Below are 15,748 nucleotides of genomic sequence, written 5' to 3'. Positions count from 1 at the left end.
ACGCCGGCGTACACAGCAGGTGTCTTGTCGGATCCTTTTGTTGCGAGGACCTTTGTCGACCCCGCATGGGCTCCACGGAAGAGGGGAATGTTAGGATGAACTCGAGCCGGTGCCGTCCACCATCATCTTCGGCACCAGCCTATGATATTAGTTGGGCAGTGGGGAAGCGAGCCGTCCTTTGCGCTGAAGCATATACCTCCGGGGCTCCTGGCAGTCCGGTGATCGTGCTGCCAGACATGAGGAACACAAATCGATCGGCGGGCGACCATTTAGGCCAGGTGTTATATAACTATGATGTCCAGAACTAGCACCACGTAGTTCATTTGAATGTAATGAAATATGTCATGTTTGTATGAAAATCCGGTATTTTATATGAATTCTGTCGTTGTTTATATGAAATATCAGTTTGTCTACGTGTTTGCTTGAATTTCGTCCGGTTGGTTGAGTTGCTATCATAATGTGTGCGGCTACGGTTGGATGGCGTAATTTGCGAGTCACCGGTCAGTCTGCGGGCGGCTCAGGCGGCGTTGTGGGACAAAAAAACATAGCTCGTGCGAGCTCGTCTCCAACATGCGCGCTGGAGGATTCATGACAGCATGAGCACCTGAGCCATTCCTCGTTCATCGGTGGCAAAGGCACCGGTGGAGAAAAGGGTCACCAATATTTTGGCTACCCCGGGCAAGATCCAAACAGCCCCTCCCAACAGATTCAAATCCCTCGTTCTCTGTGGAATTTTGCCAGGTGTTGTTTTCATGGACTAGCAAGATGCCCGTGCATTGCACGGAACATCAAGATGCATTTTTTTACAAACTCCCGCATGCATGTAAGGGATAATTAATGTCTTCCTTTGGTAGTACAACGAGGCAAACACCATTAATATTGCATTTATTAGTGTTAGTGGCCTTGTATATCTGCAAATTGTAATTTTGATAGTGGCCCCTTGTATATAAAAATGGAGGGAGAAAGATGAGAGATAATGTGAGGAGGAGTGGGCGTGGTGGTGACTGGTGGTCGGACTGGGCGGAGGCATGGGGATGGATGGCGCATCATGTCTAGGTTTGTATCTCTCTCACACACACCCACGTAGGTGGGGACGTGCACGAAGAGAAGAGGTGCACGCACGGTGCACGTACTCCCATCTGTTTCCCAACCACACCCGCGCGGGTACACGATGGAGCTCATTTCTGTACGAAAAAGGCAGCCCACGTGGTAATTTGGCACGTGTACTGGTTGTCCACTTGGTGGAGGGAGGATCATCTACCATGGGTGAACAAACAAATTGCGACTTGACACGTTATGTTAAATTAAAAAAAGAGGTAAACCATGTGGGGCCTACCTTAGAGGCAAGGCTCTATACACTGGAGTACTTTTGATGTGTCCCGTCAACTCGCAGAATGAGGAGAAGCTTGCTTAATACGCTGTCTCCCCCGCCTACAGGCGTGGTGGCTCGCAGGATGAGGTGAAGCTTGCTTACGAGTAGTAGTACTACTACTACTACTACTACTACTACTACTACTACTACTACTACTACTACTGTACGCCTTTACGCCTGCTCCCTCGCCCACGCGCGCGGTGGCTCATAGCACGAGGAGAAAATTTTACTACTCCCTCCGTTTACTCCTCGTCCCTACTACATACTTTGGTTAGTACTCCCTCCATTTACTTATACAAGGCCACTATAAAAAATACATTTTGCATCTATACAAAGCCACAAATAGTAATCGAGACAAAAGTTACTACTCCCTCCTTTCCAGTTTATGGCTCAATTTCAAAATATCTCCAACCAAGCTAGACGGTGAGTGGTCGAATTAATTTCGTAGTTTGCACAAGTAATTAGTACGCTCGTTTTTCTCAAGAAGTTATGTTTACCGAGGCATTAAATAGAACGAATTCATGAATGACCACTAAATTTCCATGAACTTGTACATGCATTGGTTAGTTTCCTCTTGACACTGCTTGCGTCGGGTGATCTAACGCACCTCGAAATCCATCCAACATGTAATGGTACTACTACTAGTATAGTAGGATTGAGACTTATCAAACGGAAAAACGAATGTTTTTTAGATGAGCCCTATAAACCCTAGTGGGTACGTACTCCGTAAAAACAGATTTTTCCAAAACTAAGTCGCTCCCTTTCATGAATTCTGTAGTATACTCCTCCATCGATGCTCCCTTTCATGAATTATGTACTTCCTGTCGCTGACATGTGGGACATATAGCAACCAGGTCGACGTGTCAAGCACCAAATAACAGTGCAGAACAGCAGGGGGGACGCACCCCACTCGTACCGGCCCAGTAGTAGTAATGAGCAATGATACGTCAAATCACAATGCCGCACCTTCCCAGACGGACAAAGCAACCATTATTTCACACTTCGGTTCGCCATCATCTCAAACCACGTAGTATTGCTTCCGCCTCAAGAGGGACACGCGCATCGTCTTGGTACATCATGACACGTGGGACCGCATGACAGGCCATGCTCCCCCGCCGATCGCTCGGTAAAATCACCTCATTTTTACTATATGGCATGCACGTCATTCTAGGTTGAGAATTTAACTGGCTATATATGTGATGAACAGTACTCTAGCCTTTTAAAAAATGTATACTTTTGTACATTAGTACTATCGATGGATTGCACCATGGAGCAAAAATTGAAATTAAAAAAAGGTGGTACATATAGAGAGCGCTCGTCGCCAAATTATGCATATAGTACTATTAAAAAAGCTAGTACGTGCTTAATTGGGGTGCTAAATTCTATTAAAGAAATACTAGTAGTATGTACATACTAAAGAGTTAAAGTAACGAGAAGAAACATAACATAGTTCTGCTGGGGGCTCAGCACAACACACCCCTCAAATTAAACTAAGCACACCTGAAATTAAACTATGCAACTAATCCGGTAGACACTGCATTAGAAGTTTAGAACCACCATGAGCAACGACACTGCCACCTTACTCGGAGTCCTCGTCCACGTCCTCGACTTCGTTCTTGTCCCTCTCCCTCTTGGCCGATACTTCTTTGCTTGAACCGCACACTTGGCTATTGCTCTTCATCCAACCCTTGTAGATATTGAAACAAAGGTAGCCATCCATTGTAGCGTAGTGGATGAGGTCTATATTTAGTACATTCCGCTGACATGCATGACGATGAAACGTGTAATGAGGTTTCTCCAGTTTACGGTACGAAGGATGAACCATAGCTCCTGCTAGGGTCAGCATTGAAGGTTGAGAGGAGGACACCAGGCTTGCCTTCTGGAGATTGAAGGGTTGGCCTACAACGAGACCTATCCGACGCAGGACATCCCTGTCGTTCTTAAAGCCTACAGTAACAAATTTCACACTTTTGTCCTTGAGGAAGTTCTTAAAATCCTAGCACTCAATGTCGGCATGGCATATGTGGTAGACCAAGAAAACGTTATTTACGCAAACCTAGATCACGACGGGCTTCTTCCTCTCTTCGTCGTTTAGATCCTTCTCTTGTCCCAGGACTGTGCTGTAGTCAAGATCTAGCCTAGCGACCCACTCATCATCTGAGTTTTCAAACATGCGTCTGAAGCGAGAAAGGCATCCTTTCACCGTCGCGGAAGAACGGGTGTAGATGACGTCGAACTCATCGCCGGTGATGGTTCTAACATTGTACTCACCGCCGATCGTGGAGATTTGGGACGCCATAGATTTGGGAGGAGGGTTAGGATTAGTGGAATTGCCATAATGTGAATGGACGGGACGACTAGGAGCGAACAGCCGTAGTATTGAAGGACGTGCGGGGACGAGTAGGAGCGAACTGCCAGCGTGCGAACGGCATGGTAGTGGCTTTCCATTCTCCCATGATACGGGCTTTCGAGAGCCCATGGATCTGAGATTGAACGGTTGCATGGCGTGATTCTAGACCTAAGGGTGAATATCCTATCCTGGAGGGTTATTCTACAAATTTTCAGCAACTTAGCATGCGACCATTTGATTTCAGATCCAAGGGCTGCCAGCAGCCCGTATCATGGTCGCGCGAACCACGACCGTCGCATCTCTCACGCGGTCGCGCCCTTGGAGATTTAACACGGTGCGTTAGGCTATCTAATGTTGGCATGTCATACATAGTCATCACTTAGTCACTCATACTACAACAAGGTTGGCTATAAGTGTATTTTTTTACTCCTCTCTATCTCTTTCTTTGTACTCCCTTCGTCCCATAATATAAGAACGTTTTTGACACTAGTGTAGTGCCAAAAACGTTCTTATATTATGGGACACAGGGAGTACTAGTATTTATTGCATTTGCCAAGGAGTGACCTCTTCCAATGAAATGGTGTTGCTAAGTTTGCTTCATTTAATTAGCTATAGACTCAAAATTGTCTTTTCACCTAGGTACACGTGCTTAGCACCGTTTCTTCCTTAGGTCACCAAACTAGTCTCTCTCTTCTTGATTAACTTGCCACATCAGACTTTATGCCTATGTGGCAAGCTTAAGCACCTGTAGGAGCAAGTAAAAGTAAGTACAATAGTGTGCTTTACATGGCATTTTTGCATATGTGGCGGAAAGAGAGGCTAGGAGAAAGTGGAGAAGTGGGCTCTCGTGCAAGAGCCAACCTCTACTACATGGTGGAGCACTGGAAGAGGCACCTGTATGGATGTGGTCAGGAATCGGGAGAATCACGCCGGTCATAGCGCCGCAGTTAAAATGTTAATGGCAAGTCAAATCACGAGGCCCCACCTGTCCAGCAGTAACTCGCTGTCAAATCACACAGCCCTATGTTTGCAGCAGCCTACTCCCTCGTCTTCTCGCGTCTCTATCGAACCGACTAGGCGGAACTCCCCGACTACCGCACAGGAAAAGCCCTGCCCTCGACTTTTAAATACAACTACATCCGCTAAAGAATCCAATGATATACTTTTTGTGACATAGTAACTCATATTTAGTTAGTCAAATGGATGACCTAGAACTAAGGGAAGGCCCTATAAACCGAGACGCCTAAATATAAAAAAACCAAGACGGAGAGGGTAGTTCAGCACGTATCTTTCTATATCAATATAGTCGGGATTCACCAAGGAGAAAAACCAAGTGGTAGGCTACTCCTGTCATGTTGGCGTGTCAACTCAAGCAGGGTTAGTCCGCACACAAAATGGCGACAAACTTAAAAGGACCCCTTTGGCCGACATGTGGCTCATCCACCGTCTTGTTCCACGTGCGAAGCACCAAATTACAGTTTGGAGCAACGGTTGGAATTGGAGGCACCCCGGTCGTAGCGCCGCAGTAGTAGAAAATGAGCGATGAGGGGTCAAATCACAAAGCCCCACCTTTCCCGCATTAAGCTGGACGGATGAAGCAACCATCATTTCACTCTAGGGCGCAAGATCATAAAGAAAAGAGAAAACAATGATGCGTGCGGCAGCTACCTAGGGCACCCTAGGGTAGGGGTCTCCACTACAGATCCTTTTTTTGAAAGCGCCTCCACTACAAATCGTCTTCTCCCTCGTCCTCTTGAAGAAAACCGATGATGAGTGCAGTGGTAGGGTTTGTAGGAGTATTACGGCGTGCAGGGCCACGTCATAGTAAACGGGTTCCAGTCGACGCCTTAAATATGTGTGGGCCGCTTGGTTTTACGGGAACGAGGCAGCATTTTGGGTTCGGGGACTAGTGGAGATATAGTGTGTACAAAAAATTGTGGACGTAGGTTCGACCGAAAGGCAATGATGCATGGGCCCTGCATCTTGATGTACCCGGGGCCGCGTGAAATTGGCTACTCTTCTCAAAACTAGTAAGGTACACATGTATTCAATGCATGACATTTCGAAACCAAATTATGAAAAAATACACACTATAGTATATAAAGCTTTGAGTCATATATGCATGATGTAGATGTTCGTTTAGTTCTTATAGTTCATCTCATTGAAAATCAATTAGTTTTATAAAAATGTTAAGATGCATGGGGTTGTGCATTGTAAATCATAAAGTAAAAAACAGATAATGGCAATTCATTTATAAAAAAATAATCAATTATGATACAGAAGATTCTAGAAGAAAGGAGAAGTGCTTGTGTTTAGAGGTTTTCGCATTATGCTTAAGTTCAACCATGGAGTCTTCTACATTGTACATGTGGCAGATCTGGAGGAATGTTGATGATATCCAACGGCCAGTAGTGCTCGGATTTGCCTATCTCTGCATTGTCGGGTTAGCTTCATCCAGCGACCATCTTTCAAAGTTATTGGCACACTATATAGTTCTTGTGCCATAGTTGCATGTTTTGGGAAAAAGCTGCTAGTGGGTTGTACTATCTATTTAGGAATAGAAGATGTATACATGGAAGTTGTAGGGAAAGAGATGACACGGAGCATCTCAATTCCTATGAGTAGGGATTGGAAAAGAGATGTCATTTGGTTCACATCATAGGAACTTTTCTATTGAATCTAGAAATGACATGTATCTCAATTCCTATGAGGAGGGATTAGAAAAGAGATATAATTTGGTTCATATAATAGGGACTTTTCTATTGAATATACGCTAATGTTTATTTTCCTTTGAAATTAAGGGAGTATAGGAATCCATTCATATGAACCAAGTGGCTCTAAACCTATATAAATGATATCATGTTTATTTACTTTGAAATGTGGAGTATATGAATCTATTCCTATGAACCAATTGTCTCTAAAGGAAAAAATCCTATAAAAATCATATCATATAGAGTTCCTATGATATTCCTCGAGACTAAAGGATGCTTGAAATTGCTGCGGGTGATACGATAGTCTTTCTTTGTAGACTCCTCACCATCTTTATAGTTACCTCTCAAAGATGAATGAAATGATATATACATGGTATTCTACATGTGCAATTTGGTAGACAAAAACTCGGTAAAAGTTTGCGAGGTTTGAATTTTCAATAAATCTATATGCACTGCATTTCAGAACGGAGGGAGCATACGACAGTTGCTAACACTCACGTGGAAGATTTGTGTGTAGGAGGAGTGGCTGTTCTGTTAAATGACATGGCAAAACTGACACTGTCAGATGCCGATCTAACGGTTCTTACGGCGTTGGTCAGGAAAAGGCTTGTGGCGAGCGTTTGTCGGATAATGATTTACGGACACATGCATTGCATTCATACATGCCCCCCTCTCTTCCACGCACACACACCCTCACGAGTCACGACTCTCCCGAGTCCTCTTGCAGACTCGCACGTCGCACCCACCGTCTATCTGTAGGTAGATGTCACGCACATATGTGATCTTCACACCCTACCCTCAAAACTTCTATAAAACAAAAGACGGTGCACACATTTTATTTTAGCTCACACGTCACATAGTTATACTATTACTCTTGCGGCGAACGTTCTTTGGGCATAGTATATTGTACTCTCACGAAGAGAAGCGGTGCACGCACGTACTAGTTCTCTCACACCCACTCGCGGTTAAACATAGGAGCGCATTTTTTTGAAGCTAGTACAACAAAATCACTCCACTATATATAAAAGCAGGAGCCTTAGCCCTTGCTTTACTAGGGTTCCTCTCGTTCACTCTTCATTCTCTCCAGATCTAAGCAACACATAGGTGGCCACACTCTCTCTCAGCTCACGGCTGGTCACAAATCCGGCCGGACAACCTCGACCGGGGCAGGGGTGTAGGTGCATCGTTCACACTGTCGTCGACGGCGAGGGAGGAGACCAACGGCTGCCCGCGTGTCCCGATCGGCGGCCGTGTCGTTCTCTCCGAGAGAGCGCCGGCTCGGGAGGGCCTCTGACCCCTTCTTCCTCCCTGCGATATTGTGGCCAAGATGCGGCCTCCCGACGACGTCTTTGCCACATGCCGATTACCCTCAGGTATATATTCCTTCAAAACCTGCCTTGCTCTACTGCCCTAGATCCCTTCGTGTGGATCCTTTTCTACTTCCGTCCGCTGTTCCAAAGCCACCTAGACTTCTACTATTATTAGAAGTAAAGCTAGTTGATACAGTCGACTCAAAGCGTTGGTTCAAACCGGGAAGAAAGTGGGAAAGCTGTAGCATGAATCTAGGACTTGGTTCTAAGAGGAAACGAGGGAAAGTAGTAATATATGTCACTATTTAAATAACCGTATTTCGTATTTGCGCAAACAAGGATGTTTGTCTCCATATCATTTCGGGATGTCTGTCTCCGTATCGTTTCTATCCGCGCAATCAAAAACACACACCTCAGTTTTAGTACAACTACGCAAAATGAGATGGCTATCCCTCGTTGCCGTCGTCTAACCTCCTGTCCTCAAGGTATCCCTACATTGGTTGTAACTAAGGTAGAATGACCAAAACAATCTAAAAGAAGCTGATTCGTACATTTTACTTCCTGATTGCAGTGCAGGGACGAGCGAAAACAGCTGCATCTGAGTCCGGAATGCACTTTCTACCTGTTCATCCATGGACTGAGGACTAGCTGGCACGGCTGCACGGTGGTTTTTTGGACAGGTGCGCGGACAAGAGGCATTGTGGTCTGCTTATTTTTGCAAATAGCGGTGCTTAAATTTAGTGGAATGCACAAGCATTTCAGCTGGTCAGTACACTGCATGGTTCAGTTCAGCATTCCAGGTGAGACCACTATTATAATTGGTTATTCTGGAATGAGAGAACCTAACCCTGGATGGTGGCAACAAGAAAAAACCAGAGTGAACTCTAGGAAATTTAAGCCTGCTGGGAGGCCCTTTGCTCAGAGAAGCCTTGCTTGTTTTTTCCTGATTTGTAAACCTTCTCACAACTGTCTTTTGCTATGAACTAGTATATGTTTGTTATGTTCAACAAATCATTCAGATGTATAAAATTGCTTAACTTATGCTTTTCAAGTTTTTTATGAAGACGAGTTTAATGTGAGTGTTCCACATGAGCGCTGGACTAGTGTGTGAGCATTTGGAATTTATTACATTGTGGCCTCAATTAAGTGCATGAACCACTGTAACAAGATACACAGATGCTTATATGTCAGACAGCAGATTGTTGATTGTTAGCTGGTCGATAGCCTAGTGTTGAAGTGAGCTGAGCCAATGTGCCGTGTTTTGCGCAACTGCTTACAAGTGGGGTAGCACCAACAGTGTTTAAAGGTACTTATTTATACGTCGGTGCACGGTTCTCGAACGAGTGCTCTATTTCATCAAAACACACACTGCTCGTATGATAAACCGTAACAACTTATGTCTTACCATGCCATATTCATGGAAAAACTAGTGAGGACGCATCTGTTTCGGCAACAATTACGATGGTTATCACATGATTCATGGGCACACAAAAGTAGCAGCAGTTCCCATAGACGGATTCAAACAGAGTACTAGCCCCAAAGGGGTCGATAACAGGCACGGTTCGGATAATTATACACAATCCAAGCTACTATTAAACACTAGCTGGGGCAACTATTTCATGCCTCGATCTAATTTGGGCTGGACACAAGGTGGACCTTGCCATGAACATCATCGAGGACGTCCTGCAGCAGCTCAATCCTGTGAACCTTCATGAAGACAACCTTGTGGCCTTGCCACTGATAAACTTGTTTGTGGAGGCATGCCACGTCATCTTCCTGCGTAAGCTTGACAAGAACAGTATGCCTCACAAACGAAGGAGTAGCTTTGAACTTCTTGTGCTTTAGTACACCCTGGACAACACGCCTGACAACAGTGAGGCTGGAATACAACTCTTCATTGGTATAACCGCAAATGGCTTCCAGGATCCAACAGCCTAAGAACTCTGTTTTCCCAGTGCGTATATTCAGTTCGTCCGCCTCATAGAGAGTGACATGTACAACCACACAATCCTTGTCCGCATCAGGGCTCTAATTGAAACAGAAACAAATTCTGAATTACTTTTCAGTATAAGAAACACAAGTTATTTAAACCACTATGTATAGCATGGCATTGAAGCTAATAAAATTTTGCATTATTAATCACCACATACTTCCTTTTCTAAAAAAAATCACCACATACTTAGATGAAAAACCACAATCGAGATCGGCAAAGAAGGAAATCATCTTGGGCAGCTCAGTGGGGGGGGGGGGCACATCCTCGAAGGGGGAAAACTGCTCCTATAGTGCCACAGGGGCTGTAACCTCAAACGGGGCGTTGACCATCTAAGTAGTGGCCGTGAGCGTATCTGGGGTCGGCTCGGTGGTTGCCTCCATCTTCTTGGAGCTCTTTGTCTCGTGGGGATCAGCCTCCCGCGTCTGCTCCAATATCAGCAGATTTTTGCCTGGTTCTCCTTGGTCCATCATCAAACTAACGAATACTAGGAGACCACTGAAAGGAAAACACAATCGCAATGACAATGAAACAAAAAAGAGAGTGAGGATCGGTTACTGTTTGCAAAAGTTCTTTTTTTTCTATGAACAAAAATATACCAACATCATTGTCGGATTTCGGGCTCCGCAAAGCCCTTAAGATTCGAACACAGGGGTGTGACGAAGATCTCTCCCACTACACATCCACCTAGTGCCTTGCTCTTCTCCTGGAGGTGGGAATGGAATGCAAGCAAGCAAACAAGTAGAGCACACAAGAGTTTACCCAGGTTCAGGCCACCTTGCGGTGTAAAACCCTACATCCTGCTTTAGTGGATTGGCCTCGCGAGGGCTCGAGTATGAACAAATACAGTGGTTTCCTGAGCTCAGGAGGAAAGCTCAAGAGGGGTGAGGAAGCGGATGTTCTTGCTCCTTTGCTATGCTAAGTCCAAATGGGTTGGTCCCCCATTCTCTATGCTAGGAGCCGTAGCTACTTATATACAAGGCCGGGGTCCTCTTCCCCTGAAATGTTTAGGCGGGAAGGGAATCCCACAACGGCCATTTGAGCAGGAACACAAGGACGCTCCTATCCTGAAAAAAGGTGGTCTTCGCTTGCAAAGAGGGAAGGCGGTGACGCGGTGGTGGGCTCGGTGATGACATCCTTCCCGTCGTCCTTGCGGTCTTCGGTCTTGTTGCACCAAAGGGGAAACCTTTGCCTGGACCCTCGGGAACCTGCGCCTGTGCGGTCTCCTTTGCACCGATATGGAAACTGCGCCCGCTGGCACACGCTGGCGCCCGCTAGCACGGTTCGTCATGGCTTGCATCACTACCTCCTCCCGAGCAGCCCTTGCCTTGAGATCTCCGCCCTCCTGAAGCAGCCTAGCCGAGGCCACTCTTGGGAGAGGTCTCGGTTGCCCCTCCGGAGCAGCCCAGGTGAGGCCACTCCCTGAGGAGGTCTTGGTCGTTCTTCTCGTGATGGCTGGCCCCCTCGCGAGGGTCTTGAGCAGCTGGTCGATCGGCTGGGCCCTACTAGGCTGTACTAGGAATGCGACATGGGCCGCAGACAGGCAAGTCTGGGTACCCTGGTTCCCAGTACACCGACAGTAGCACCCGGGCTCAAGGCGTGCGCGGAGTTGGCTTCTGGGCGAAGCCTAGTCGAGGACGGAGCGCCACGGGCCCCAAGGACTGCGGGCCAGACTGGCGCGTGATGGTTGGATGGGACATGGCGACTCCACTCCCCACGCAGCCTTGGTAACTCTATGACTAGACGACTCCCTGGCGCGGGCGACACGGCCATCATGGCCATGACCAATCGATGGTTGGCCTTCATCACCCTATAAATGAGGCCCGGGGGAGCCCTCGGGCCATTTTCAAGCCAGCACCACCATCTTCTCTCCTTCCTTTGTTCCCTTTCGCCACCAAGATCTTCATGGTGTGAAGGAGCTGGTCTCTCCTTCCTTTGTCCTCTTCCCCGCAAGCATGCCGGCACAGCCGTGACGGTTCCTCGGGGAAGCGGGCGCGGCTTCTCGGGCTCCTACGGGGTCGCCAGCGAGAGGCGTGGAGTCTCTCCTCTCGGTGGGAGCGGCCGTGGCCGCGGTGGTCGAGGTGGCGCAGGGGGGCGACCGGCGCCTATCTGTACCCCGCGCCGGCAACTCCACTCCTCCGACGCGGCGTTCGAATTCGTGATGTGGGTGGAGAAGCCCGGCAGCATGTGGCTCCGGCTTCCCCGCTGGTTCCGCACCGAACCGCCGGAAGGAGGGCCCGACGACGTTTGGCTGCAGGCCGACGGGTGCTGTAGCGGAGCCTTTAGCGTGGGGGTCGAGGTCCTCGCTTCAGGCGACGTGTTCCTTGGTTGTGGCTGGCAATCCTTCGCCCGTGCGTGCCGGCTGCGGGGAAAGTGCACCCTCCACTTCAAGTACGATGGGGTGTCATCGGTGCTCTTCAAGGCCTTCTCGGAGGGAGGAAGGCGCCTTGGGTTTTGCCCATAGGAGGACGACGACGAGGAGGGTGGCGACGGCGTCTTGAGGAGCAGGTCTCCCTCTGAAGACGAGCTCGGCCTCGGCAGGCTCCGCGGGTCCCCCCTCTGTGGCAGCAGTAGCTCCTCCAGCAGCGGCGGCTATCTTGGGCGGCCGCTCCGCCGTGCCCGGCTCGCCGAGGAGGAGGGGCCCTCGCGCCGCCGCTCTTCGGTGAAGCGCGGGGAGTAGGGCTCCGTCTTGGTTGAGGTGCTGACTACGCCGATCCTCAAGCTCCGAACCCGCCTGTCCCTTGTTTTTTATTTTCTTCATTTCCTTCTTGTATTTGGTTTAAGCTACCTCGGGTGGGCGTGTAATGAATAATGGCATGTATGCATGAAATGGAAGTCTGCTGTTTATTTTCGTTCTGGATGAAATTACTAAGCTTGTGCACTGCGCTCGTCGTGAGACGAAGTCCTGAGGAGGGTGGCCTCCTGATGTCACGAGACCCCAGGCGAGTCATGAGGACCGCCGGACTCGGAGCCCCCGAGCATAGATGAGCCCTAGTGAGTTGAGGAGGGCTTGCGCCCTTGAGCTCACTTGAGAGCGCGGAGCGAGTACTGATATGCCAAGGCCTGAGCAGGCTTGGCGAAGTAAGTCATGAGGGATGAAGAGCCTGACGCCAGAGCCTGGGCAGGCTTGGCAAGGTGAGGTCGTCAGGTCACGGTAGCCGAGAGCTGAGACCGGCCGTATCCCAGCCCCCACGCGCGAGGCGCGTGAGGGAGGATAAGCGGTGCAGCCCGGCCCAAAGAATTGAACTTGAGAACATTGCGAGAAAAACGAGCGAAACCAAAGCAAACTGCAATGAACTCGAAAAACTTCATACCATGGGGTAGAGGAAGGGCTGACAGCCAAGGAAGTCGAAAAGGCTGACAGCCAAACACCAAGGCGAAAAAAGGAAAAAGGTCGCGTCCGACCCCTAGCTACATCTTCTTCCCAGCATGGAGCTAAGGACTGCCACTGGGACGTGGGTGGGAGCCCGATCTGAGGGTCCGTAGGCAACGCACAGGAGACTTCGAGGCGCGTACAGCCCCAACTCATTATTACGTGAGAGTGTCATGAGCGGAGACCTTCACGGGCACAAAGCCTTGATTGTCTTCATGGGCACGGAGCCTTGATTATGGATAGAACCGCCTGAGGTGCTGAATGTTCAAGGAATTTTGGATGAGTATCCCATCCTGCGTCTCCAGGCGCACAGCGCCAGGCCTAGAGACACGGGCGATTCTGAACAGGCCCTCCCACATAGGCGAGAGCTTGTGTATCCCTTCCATGGAGAGGACCCGCCTCAGGACCATGTCACCAACTTCCAATGTTCTCGAGCGGACGTTGTGGCAATGATACCGCTGCAGCGCCTGCTGATATCGCGCTGCCCTGAGCGCAACTCGGCGGCGGCCCACCTCGCCGAGCACGAGGTCCATCCGCTAGGCGGCGTCCTGGCGTTCCTCATGGAAAGCCAAGACCCATGGGGAGCGACGCTTGACCTCGTGAGGGAGGACCGCCTCCGCACCATAAACGAGAAAGAACGGGGTTTCTCCCGTAGGTTTGGTTGCGGTGGTGCGGATTGACCACATGACGGACTGGAGCTCGTTGATCCAGCCCCTGCCGCAGGCCTCGAGCTTTTTCTTGAAGTTGCGCGTCTTGAGGCCGCGCAGGACCTCTGCGTTGGCGCGTTCGGCCTGCCCATTGCTCCTGGGGTGGGCCACTGAGGCATAGCAGATCTGCATTCCAAGGATAGCACAATATGATCTGAAGAGATTGCTCGTGAACTGCGAACCGTTATCCGTGATGATGTGGTTGGGGACGCCAAAGCGGGTCACGAGGCCCTTGATGACCTTGACTGCCGATACTGCAGGAACCGTGCGCACCGGTCCACCTTGGCCCACTTGGTGAACTTGTCGATGGCGACATAGAGGAAGCGCTAGCCCCCCGCCACTCGGGGGAACGGTCCCAGGATGTCCAGCCCCCAGAACGCGAAGGGCCAGGAGAGTGGGATGGTCCGAATATCTTGCGCTGGCTGATGGATTTGCTTGGCATGGAACTGGCATGCCTCGCAGGCTCGCACGAGCTCCGTGGCGTCATCCAATGCTGTGGGCCAGTAGAAGCCGCTGCGAAAGACCTTGCCCACGAGGGTGCGGGACGACGAATGATGGCCACAATCCCCTCCATGGATGTCGGCCAGCAGCTCTTGTCCTTGCCTCCTCGAGATGCATTTTAGCGAGACGCCATTAGGGTGCCTGCTGTAGAGCTCACTGTCTTGGATGAAGTAGGCCGAGGCCTACCGAGCCACGCGTTCCGCGCCTTCCTCCTTCTCCGGCAAGGTTGTGGGGACCCCGACTCATAAGTCGAGATCACCGAATGCACGTGTACAATGATCCCAGAGATCAATGCTCACTGAACACACAAGAGCTGAATAACAAGAGTCTTACATCCATACATACCATTTTACACAAGTAGGAGCATTATGATCAAGTCTTGAGTGTATCATCGCAACGGAAATCTTCAATAACAACTTGGACCCATGCCAACTTCCTTAACCCTATAGGCATTCTGACTGGGAAACGTCCTAGTTCGCATGTTCGTCTCCAAAGAACTCTTCTTCGAACTCCTGTGCTTCCATGCCTGGCCAATTAAATAAACAGTGGCAAGCCAATGAGTACTTTGAATGTACACGCAAGCAACCCATGTTTTGGTTCAAGATACAACAATGCATGATATAAGTATATTTTTGTAGAAAGCTAATTTTGAGTGCAATGACATGTTCAACAACTTGTATGACATGCATCAGGAGAATTCAAGTAACCATGAGGACATGTTACAGATATCAACATAAATAGAGTGGGCATCAACCCAACTCAATCATGTCAAGTCCTTTGACTTGACCCAAGTAGTTCTTCCCACTTATCCAAACACATACACTGGTTTGTAAACATGTGGACGTAGCCCAAGAGCGGTTACCCAACTGTCCTTGACCGTGGACACGGCTATTCGAATAGTTTTACACTCTGCAGAGGTTGCACACTTTACCCACAAGATCCGGGGAACTTCCGTGTCATCCATGACCCGCGGTACCTCAAGTACTCGGGGTAAGCACCCGATCACTATCTTTCCCTAGACGACACTAACATGGAGTCCACTCGATTGGTAGTAACCCCCATGCCCAACATTTCACAACTTAAAATTGTGGAGCCTCGCTCCCATATTCATCACATACCACTGGCACGGGGTACCAACGGTGTGTTCGGTGCCCCATAAAAATGTTCTTGGCCGCCCTACCTGGCACGACCCCATCCCGAGAGAGAGCACCAACTCTCCCCCGGCACTAGTAATGCGGGCTCCAAGCTAGTATCAGCCTAGGTAATCAATAATGCCCTTTCCCATATAAGGGTAGAGTGGTTGCGCATGTAAGGTTGGAATAACGGTCGCAACATAAACCAATCCGTTTTGAAAACAACACACACTTGCCTCGGTACACCACTTCATCATCAAGTGGCTACCCAACTCATCATCTCCCCCGGGCATAAGTGTCA

Source organism: Triticum urartu, chromosome 4 (assembly GCF_003073215.2).
Source record: "Triticum urartu cultivar G1812 chromosome 4, Tu2.1, whole genome shotgun sequence".
Classification (NCBI taxonomy): domain Eukaryota; kingdom Viridiplantae; phylum Streptophyta; class Magnoliopsida; order Poales; family Poaceae; genus Triticum; species Triticum urartu.
The sequence above is the reverse complement of the archived record's forward strand: the minus strand, read 5'-3'. Positions refer to the sequence as shown.